This window comes from Herpailurus yagouaroundi, unplaced genomic scaffold, assembly GCF_014898765.1.
Source record: "Herpailurus yagouaroundi ecotype Mexico unplaced genomic scaffold, PumYag 139, whole genome shotgun sequence".
Classification (NCBI taxonomy): domain Eukaryota; kingdom Metazoa; phylum Chordata; class Mammalia; order Carnivora; family Felidae; genus Herpailurus; species Herpailurus yagouaroundi.
The window spans coordinates 66,040,309-66,050,255 of NW_024412394.1; the positions used below are offsets into that span (position 1 = coordinate 66,040,309).

General features: G+C 44.3%; 1 protein-coding gene across 2 annotated transcripts in view; it reads right to left on the reverse strand.

Annotated features, from left to right (window-relative positions):
• The window catches only part of SCML4 (Scm polycomb group protein like 4), a 125,206-nt gene extending 116,176 nt beyond the window's left edge, over positions 1-9,030 (reverse strand). The window contains exon 1 of one of the 2 annotated variants that reach the window (XM_040474309.1): positions 8,834-9,030. The gene's annotated coding sequence lies outside the window, so the exon portion shown is untranslated. The remainder of the gene's footprint in view (positions 1-8,833) is intronic. The other variant, XM_040474310.1, reaches the window with a different exon arrangement.
• Between the last annotated feature and the right edge of the window lie 917 nt (positions 9,031-9,947).

The following is a 9,947-nucleotide window of genomic DNA, read 5'->3' on the forward strand; positions in this document are numbered from 1 at the left end:
CTTAAAAATATTCGTAATAAAAATGAGGGTTGAGTCTGACAGGACTGAAAGCCTACTGCTTTAAAAGTTTGCTGTGGATCAAAAATGCCTTTCCAAGTGGAAACACCAGGGAATCATTTCCTTTCTGGAACCTGCTGGACCTGGGAGCAGCCCAGCCGAGTTGAGCAGAAGCAGCTGGCTCTGACGCATGAAAGAGCTCTTTCTCCTCAGCCCTCACGGGTGAAAAGACAAGGACACCCCATTGGCTTTTCAAAACTGAAGAAAAGACTCAGCAGACTTCATATGGCCATATGAGCCACCACAAGTTATTTAACGTAAGCCTCAATTTCCCTACCTGTGTAATAGAGATAAGAATAGCTCTCGTATTGGGGCGCCTGGGTGGCTCAGTCGGTTAAGCATCCAACTTTTGATCTCAGCTCAGGCTGCACAGTTCGTGAGATTGAGCCCTGCAGTGGGCTCTGTGCTGACCTCACGGAGCCTGTTTGGGATTCTCTCTCTCTCTCCCTCTCTCTCTCTGCTCCTCCCTTGCTTTCTCTCTCTCTCTCTCTCTTTCTCTCTCTCAAAATAATAAGTACACTTAAAAAGAGCCTTCGTATTAAGCACCCATGTGGTTTAAGTCCGATAAATAAGATAAAGCATGTTTAGTGCTTCTCTCAGCATCCCTGAACATATGATGCTCAATAAATGAGAACATGAATTTATTACCACTCGGATAGCACTTGACACATACTTTTCCATATACTGTTTCCTTTGAACTTGATATACATTATCCCATACAACCTTCCCAACGACTTCTGAAATATTATATCCTATGATCTCATAAAGTTGGGGTGACACCAAAGTGTGTGTATGCTCTTTCCACAACACTGTGCTGTCTCCACCCATGCTGACATTACCATTTCTTGAAACACTCATTCCACAAATATTTATTGGGCACTTGCCACATTCAAAGCACTGGGCCTCAGCAGTAAGGACAAGAAATATCACCCCCTCGGAAGTAAGGGGGGGCCCAGGATTGCCACCATACCTGCCCTGGGTCACATCAGTAGCCATTAAACTGGCTTTGCCCACTCAGAATCCGTGCTGCTCCATTTATATTTATTCTATACAGCTCTGAAGACAGAAGTACCCCCTTAGAGGAGGAAGTTACTGCAAGAGGAAGCTAGGGGAAGTTCTGGAGGGGAAAATGCCCTTGCTAACAGTTAAAGTTTCCAACAATGGAAGAGGGGGCAGCCTCTTGAGAATAGAGGCTGTGCTGTCTGTATCTTTAGCAGACACTAGGGAAGAGTGTGAGGCTTGACCCTGGGAGGAAGGCTTTTACAATCCATTCAATCTAAGAAGCTAGGAATCACTTCAAGACCACTTCTCAGAGTATAGGTTTTTGCTTTTAACTTGTCCCTTCAAATGTCAGATGTTTTTCCCTCGAGTTCGTTATTTCAGTCATATTTTAACCTTCCAGTTTACACAATGGGGTGAACTGGTATGAAAATGGTCTGGAACCATGGGGGAAAGGAAGGGGGGAAAGCTAGTTTCAAACAGAGAGGGAGGCAAACCATAAGAGACTCTTAAATACAAAGAACAAACTGAGGGTTGATGGGGGCAGTGGGAGTAGGGGAGGGGAAAATGGGTCATGGGCATTGAGGAGGGCACTTGTTGGGATGAGCACTGGGTGTTGTATGGAAGCGATGAATCGCAGGAATCTACCCCCAAGACCAAGAGCACCCTGTACACACTGTATGTTATCCAACTCGACAATACAGTATATAAAATAAACAAATAATTAATTAATTTAAAAAGAAGAAGCAAAAAGAAAATGCTCTGGAACTTAAGTGATTCCATGGTCCCAATGTAAATTCTCCTTATCCTGTCCTAAATCTGTATTCCCAGGGAAGAGAAACCCCCCTGGAAACTGATAGTCTACCAAGTACACAAGCAGAATACAGGAAATCTTGGCCAGAGGAGGCTTGGCTTTGCTTAACTTTGTCCAGGAAGCTGTGTAACCCACACTATCCGCTGTTAGAAATCTACAAGGACAAGCCAGGTCCTTGGTCCCATGGAATTTTTTTTCTTCAGGCATGAAAATGTTAAATATAGTCATAAAAACAGTGACCTAACCTGTGCCCAGAAATATATTTTTTAAATGATTTTATTTCCAGTTTATTCCACATTACTCTGGTCTCGAGCCAATTAGTAGAAACTCAGTACTTGACCTTCGCAGAGATTTGGGCTGAAACACGTGTGAGACAAACTTTTCTGAATGCCCTTTTTCCTTACCCTGCTAATGGAGAATTTTAGTCCCTTTATTTGTGACTGGGGTTCATAACAAACGACTTCTAACTCAAAGGGAAGGCAACAGAAATAAAAGACCAGTCCTCTATACCATCATAGGTCATCGGCTTCCACACATTGTCACACACATCACACCCCAACTTGACTTTATAACTTCAGTTCCCTGGAGAGAGTTTATACCCACCTGGTCTCATTAAGGCAATGCACAATTGCACAGGAATGCACAATTCCCACTGTGGGACCAATTAACCATTTCCATATCAGGCACCAACATAACCACACCATCCAGTTTGCCCTCATTATTTATGTCAAGTACTTAATTATGTTACAAACACTCAAAACAAGTGCCGTATTTTCATACTGTGGGTGGTGATTTCAGACATTAGAACCAATTGAGGGTCCCCCCACTGCACCGTTTCTGTACTTCCTAATGTGTGCACCAAAATATAAAGTGATCTGCAGCTTTCCACTTGAAGCATTTTTACAAGCAAGCTCTTAAAGGGATACGATCAAATATGCTTGAACATCTCATGGCATCTGAAAGGGAGAATTCCCAATATCAGGGGAAATGCACAGGTGACCATGTAGTGTACTGACCTCCAAATCTCATGGCAAACTCCCTCAGCACAGGCAAACAATGGCAACAGCATGAACAAATGGCACACATTTCTCAAGACTGAAAAATGACAGAATCTATTCCCAGAGTGGTATTCTTTACTAATCAATAAGCCCAGTGCCTCACATGACATTTGTGAGTTATTCTCTTTGGGATGAACAGCATATTTTATAGCTAATTGTTAGATTAAGCCTTGATATCACCATAATTTCCCAATAGTGAGGGTACTAAGTCCTAAGGAACTATGAAGAAAAGTGGTCAGCCTCTTTTTTAAAAGGCCATAAAGAATGAGAATAATTCCTATTGGCTTATAATAGTTTAGAAATGGTTAGTTTGGAAATGTAATAGTTTAGAAGTGGCCCAAAGGAATTGTTTGTTGCACGACTTCCAAATCCTGTCTCTAAAACGGAAAGCATGAATGCCCCAAAGTTGGCTTTCACCTTGTGGTCTTCTCTCCAGATCTTCCTTTCCTTGTTCATAGTTGCCTGTCAAATAGGATTAGAATCGTGACGCCAGCCCCAGGCCAGCTCAAAGGCTGCATCCGGGGCAGACCCTCAGATATGGCCACTGCGATGTTAACCTCGGTCTGGTGACAAGGCTCAGGCCCAGCTCTGGACACCAGGGCAAAACAGACTCCTTGGTGCTCGGTCCTGGTTTTCTCATCAGAACGATGATGTCCCAGGATGACTTGTGGACAAATGTGAAAGGGAAAAGAGGAAACCTTTCTTTCAATCCGAAAGGAAATGACCCAGCTGGTCTATAAGCTGACAACCATATGCTAACTGTTGGCCATTATTGAGTCCCTTCTGAACTGCAGCAGGGGAGGGAAATAAGAGGGAGAGGGATGGTTAAGTACTCATTGGATGGGGCATGGAATAGGGTCTCTCCTTTGGGTTTTATCCCAGGACCTCTTTGTTAAGTACCATTTTCCAATGGCTGGACCAGGACCCATTGAGGGTAATTCTTTGCTCTGCCAGCCCAGTGTTTGTTCCCAAGTTGAGTACCCATCCTCATGAAAGGCTGCGTGTTACTTTAGGATTAATTTCAAGCCATATACTTCTGTTTTGAAAGAATGATGGCTTTTGCTCTGTAATGAGAGAGCAAAAGAGCAAAGGCTTTTGTTACCAAATATTCAGCTCCCAAAAGTTGAGTCACTATCACGGGGCTAACCAGACAACGTCACCACCTTGCAAAGCATAGCATTGACACTATTTTTCCCTGGCACATCAATTTTCTCATAACAGCCAACTCCACTCTGTTTCTAAATTGTACGCCTTATAGAGAAAGGAAGGCCACCACTTCTCAGCCAAGCCCCTTCCCCAAAGGGCTGGCATAGCCTGTCTGCAGGACTATGCAATCATTCTTGAAAATCAGCAAAGCTGGGACCACGTCCCATTTATCTGACCCATAAATGCAGCTGCTGAAAAGAGATGCACGTTTGCCTCCCTCACAAATAAAAATCTAGGTAGAACATGCCTGAGTTGGTGGGAGAGTAAAGAGAGGTTCACCTGTCTATGCCGCCGGATTCTATAAAACACAACTGGCCAAATAGTAACAAGAGCAATCGCAGGGAAGCCCACCTACAATTGGATCTCAGAATATATTCCCATTACTCCAGGGTATCACACAGACTCAGTGGAATGATTTTTCAGCTTAATGCAAAAGGAGAACTGCCACTGGGTAATAAATTCCTCTGGGTCCTAAAATAGTAGTCCACCAGGTGATCATTGCAAGAAGCAAGAGGTGTTTTATCTCCTCCGTGGTGGCAAAGTGCCTCTTCTGATGCTGACTGATTCCCACATGCACAAACCCTGCTTGCCGCTCACCTCCGTCCCACCTTCCTGAGGACAAGGATGCTCCTGGCTGTATCAGCACTGCCAGCTGAACCGGCAGCAAACTTTATCACCAGTACCTCATCTTAGCCAGGCTCTCAGCTCCATGAAGCAAGAGTCCACCAATGCTAACATTCGAAGAACCCAGAGGAAGGGGAGAGAGGTCTGACTTCCAGAGGAGTGATGTGCACTCGTTACCACTTGCCGTCCAGCCACTGTGGCCGAATGGCAGCATCCCTCATCAGGCTGTCCTTAAACATCACCCACCGGTGACTAGCTGGAGTGTGTCTGTGTGTGTGTTGGTTGGGAGGGCGGGGGGTTCATTGTGGAGCCGGATGCTCTGAAATGCCCAGTGCTCCTGTACCTCTTCAGATATTAACATACGTAGGTCAGAATTAGCCAAATTTCAAATGGCCACGAGCATATCCCGAATGGCCCTCTGTCTGTACCTCCTCTCCTCCAAGTCCCAATCTAAATCTCGGCGTCTGACAAACCGCGCGGTGAGAGCCTGCAGAAATACTAGGGAAGAACCCTTGCCGGAACTGAAACCGAGATGAATACAACAATGAAAAAACACTTAGGACCTCGTGGGCTTGCAGGCAGAGCACTCAAACCCAGTATGTGCGAACCAACAAATGCAGGATTGGCCACAGCGATTTATAGCAGAGATGCTAGCAGAGATTTATAGGAGAAGCGAGAGTGTGGCGTTCTTGCAAATGCCGAGGTTTGGGGGAGAAAGGTGGAAACGGACAATGAAGAAAGAAAAAGCGACAGATTCCAATGCAACCCAAACATTTGGAGCCAACCTTGCAATCAGAAATTTTACCATGATTTCGGTGATCCTGATGGTCTTTGAGCCACACTGGAAAATGTCACAATCGATGTTTGAATTAAAATCCAGTAGATTTGCCAAAAGACCAATTGTTTAAAATTGGCAGCATTCCAGAGAACTTACTAGGCTGCATACTGCCCGGGGCTGAGAGAATTGCTAATTCTAGAGAAAGTTAATTATCACCTTATTGATAAAGGGGTAATTTTTAAAGCTTATGGTGTGGCTTTTGTGACTCATTAATTAAAATTTAGAGTAATTTACTAGACACAGCGGTGGCTTCTATTACATTATATAGGTACCAAACCATTTGGTTTTTTTTTTTTTTTTTCCTCCCAGGGGCTGTTAAGAAGCCCCCTCATCTCTCCTCACCTGCCTTCCAAAGCACCACCAACAACCACAACAACAAAAACATTAAAAACGTGCAAATCTCAAACCAGCCTTTTGGGACATCGCTGGATTCAGATGCCCAAGGAGGCATTTAAACAAAGCTCCCTCCTAGATAGGTCCAATGTGCCCACCAAAATGAACAGGCACGTGTGCTCCCACCCAAAGGGACCGCTTTTACAAACTTCATCTCCGAAATGTTAGACCGAATGTTATGCCCTTCGGTAGTTAAATGGGAAGAGAGTCACTCCTCCCCTCCTCGCTCTTCTCTCCACCTCACCATCCCCGAGTAAAAAAGCATAAGGCTCGGAGGCAGAGGACTGCACAGACCGAAACGGGAGGTGCTTGGAATCTGAAGCCCCCAGCCCCACCGGACTCGGGGCAGCGTCGCCTCCCGCTTCCTGCAGGACGCGTGGACTGCGGGGGGCACGCCCAGGCCACCTGGCTGGCGTCAGTGTGATGCCCAGGCTTCCAGGGGGACACGCCGGCGAGGAACGACGCCCCGCGGAGCTCAGCCGCCCCCTACCCCCACCGGCCGGAGCGAGTTCCGAGCTTCCGCCCGCCCCACCTCTGCCTGGACCCAACGGTGTCAGAAGGCGAGCGTATGTGGGTGCGGTGTGTGTCCTCCGAGCGCCCCAAACTGTCAGCAGATCTGCAACACCCTCGGAAATGTTACTCCCCCAAGGTACGAAGGGGTATTCCTCTCTGAGCATTCCTTCTTTTCATTCCAGGGAACTTCAGTAATGTTGCCTCAAATTTGTTGGAAGTGTTTGCGACCCAGAATTGAGATTAAAAAATAAATAAATCCACCACGTTATGAGAGAGGTCTAACGCAGTCTGCTTGTGATTTTCACATCGTTTAAAGTTGTAAGAAATTTTAAATTCGATCTTTGTGCTTTGAGGCACCGACTGAATTTTTTACAATAAGCAAATATTACTTAACGTTGAGAAAGTCATTACTTTTTTGAATTTCCAGCGTAAAGTTTCTTGCAGCAGGACCACAGCCCCGTGGGGTGTCCCAGCGCGGACTTGATTTCTAGCAGCTGGTCTGCTGGCCTTACCTGCTGCTGGAGAGCCCTGGCACCCCAGCCCCCCAGAAGCCAAGAAGCAGAAAGTGAAACTGTTTCTGCTGGTTTCACTTGCCTTGAAAACATACCACCAAAAGCAAATAAAGGACCGAAAGCGATTTACTCGTTTCTCTTATTGTTTTATATTCTTTCCATTATCGTTCATTTACTTTTTTTTTTTTTTGCAGCCAAATAAAAGTAATTTTGGAGGCACGAAGAAATTGAAACACGTTACACACAGAAGAACTGGTTTTTGTGGGATTTGCACTTGTGATTCTATAAAGCAAGCCGACTGATAAACTTCCCGAAACATTAGAGACTGTCCACATACACAATTTAAAGAGCTAAGGAAAACATAGTTACATTTTCAAAAATATCTGTCACACATATGTTTAAAAGGTAAAGATTCTGGTGCCACCAAACAACTCCCCTAAAATTGAAGTCCCTACGTTAATGTTTTATTTGAGTTTAGATGATCACTACTGTCCTTCTAGGTAATCTTCACCCAGGTGCTGTTGCTCAAATAACCACCCCCCCCCACCTCATTTTTTCAGGCTCGTTCTACCAAGCAACACAAAAATGTTCCACACAACTATTGTACCCCTAGATTGTTTACTTTACCACGCTATAAATTCCTTCTTAGTTATTTTTATGCTTTCACTTCAAATAGTCTATGTTTTTTTAAGTCTTGAGAATAAAAGCAACTATGCCTCTCACTCTTCAAAAATGGTTCCTCTGGTTGAAAAGAAAGGAAAACGCAAGAGTGTACAACGTCTCGATTCTGAAAAGCCTGGATCACTTTCTCAAGTATCACAGGGTCTGAGACCAACCCAGAGCCACTTTCTCAGAAAGCTAGTGATTGTCTAACCCTCTTGAGTACTGTCATATAATCCGGAGACAACACCATGAGTCACCTCTCCATTATATTATAGGTAGTAGAAAGGGCTTTGACTTAGCACCTCAACTATCGCTCAAATGACTTAACAGCCGACGACACCACCCTCATCCACTGTCCTGTTCTGCTCGGCAAGCAAGCTGCAGAGGTACCTTCATGCTGCCCCGTTCCAGTTACACAACACCCCACCTGGGAAGAAGGTAGCTCTGTATTTGAACTTGGGAAAACTGACCCTGACATTCCATAGCCACCTGGTTTTTTCCCCAAAACTAACCAGTACCAGCAACTAGCAGTAAATAGTATTCTCATCTGTCTTGATAAATTAAGAAAAAAAACAGTACAAAGACATGTAAAATATTCCATCTGGGATATAAATAATAAAATTCAATTTTAAAAAGTACTCTTGCATGTTCACAACACATCAATTTTAATAATTAGATTTTAGTAAATACGTTTATCCCAAGACATAAAACACTTTTTAAATTAAAACAAAACAAAAGCAAAGCGAAATCATCATGCAAAAAAAAAAAAAAAAAAAAAACAAAAACACAAAAAACCCAAAAAAAACCCCACAGGTATTTGAGTTCACATTCAGGGGAGAAAAAACAACTTTCTATATATTTAAATGCAGTTAAAGAGTAGTGAAGGTGTACGTACCCCAAATTTATAAACTATATAATTCTATCCTGCATCTTCCTCTCTAAGATCTGGTTAAGAAATCAAACATTTTTGTTTTGAGTAGGAGGAACTGAAGTTTACCTGCTGGCCTCAGTGGTTTTAGGACAGGGCACTCGTGCATTGCCGTAGAGGTAGGCATGCAACCCAGATAAACTGAACCAGATAACCTGTCGTGATGACAGTAGAGAGAGAAGGAATCCTGTGTCAACGGCACACCCTCCGATTGTGCATCTCCCTTACCTATGGCTTGTTCACCAGAGCCCTGATCAGGTTCTTTACCAGGCCGGGAATGTTGACTCAGAAGACAGATGACTTTCGGTACATGCAAACCGAGTATTACAAAAGCTAATCTTCCACCCGTGTGTTAGTAGCTCACAGTTCGTCTCCAGCAGCCCTGCTCTCCGGCTGCAAACATCTCATTAGACTAATGCATTCAGCACAGGCAGAAAACTCGATTTACCATAGCTACAGCAATGAATTTCCATTACGATGACAGCTTCAACCACATCATGTCCGGAAAACCAGCCAACCACTGGCTTTTAAAGAACACACACATTTTACATGCAGAAAACGAGGCGTGTGTGTGTATGTGTGTGTGTGTGTGTGCGTGCATGTGTTTCGTGTTTCCTTCCTCTTAGCAGCCCAACTAAGAGAAATGTGCAGTGTAGCTTTTTGCCGACATGAGCTGCAGGGTAATGACACTTCTGCTTCTTTGGTAGTTACGTCCTTGTAATAACCTGAATTATGTCACAATTGTCAGAATGGGTGTTTCCAACATTTCGGTTTTCATTACCCCTCCTCTGTTGCCATAGAAACCAGACTGTAACATCATCTCTTTGTCCCGTTCCTGCAGCAGTGTGGGCCAGCACCGGGCTTGTAAGATACTGGAGAGCAAGAGGAGTGGATGTTTGACTTTAGACAAATAAAACGATAACAACAAAAACATTCTAATAACATCACTGTTCAGGAGAGCCTGTGTGTTTGCCAGAATGTTGCCTACTCAGGCGAACACACCACGGTCATACATATTGACTCTACAACTGCATACAACACACGTAGTCAGGGGACGGAGCCCAGACTTGGACTCCAGATCTGTGTGGGTAAGTGCAGAGTGTTTCTACACTCGTGGTCAGGCCTGCATGGGATAGAACAGTCCTCATGCAAGAAAAAGGCTACGACTATTCACCCTCCATGCCTCATTGTGTTCTCTGTGGCAAATCAATTTATACTGGTAAAGGGACTTTTTCTCCTGTTTTTTTGGAAACGGGAGCAAGACTCCCCTTTGCCCAGTTCTTTCAGCCCATTCTGGAGTATTATTCCAAAGTATGTCCTACAAGGCGAAACATCCATTCAA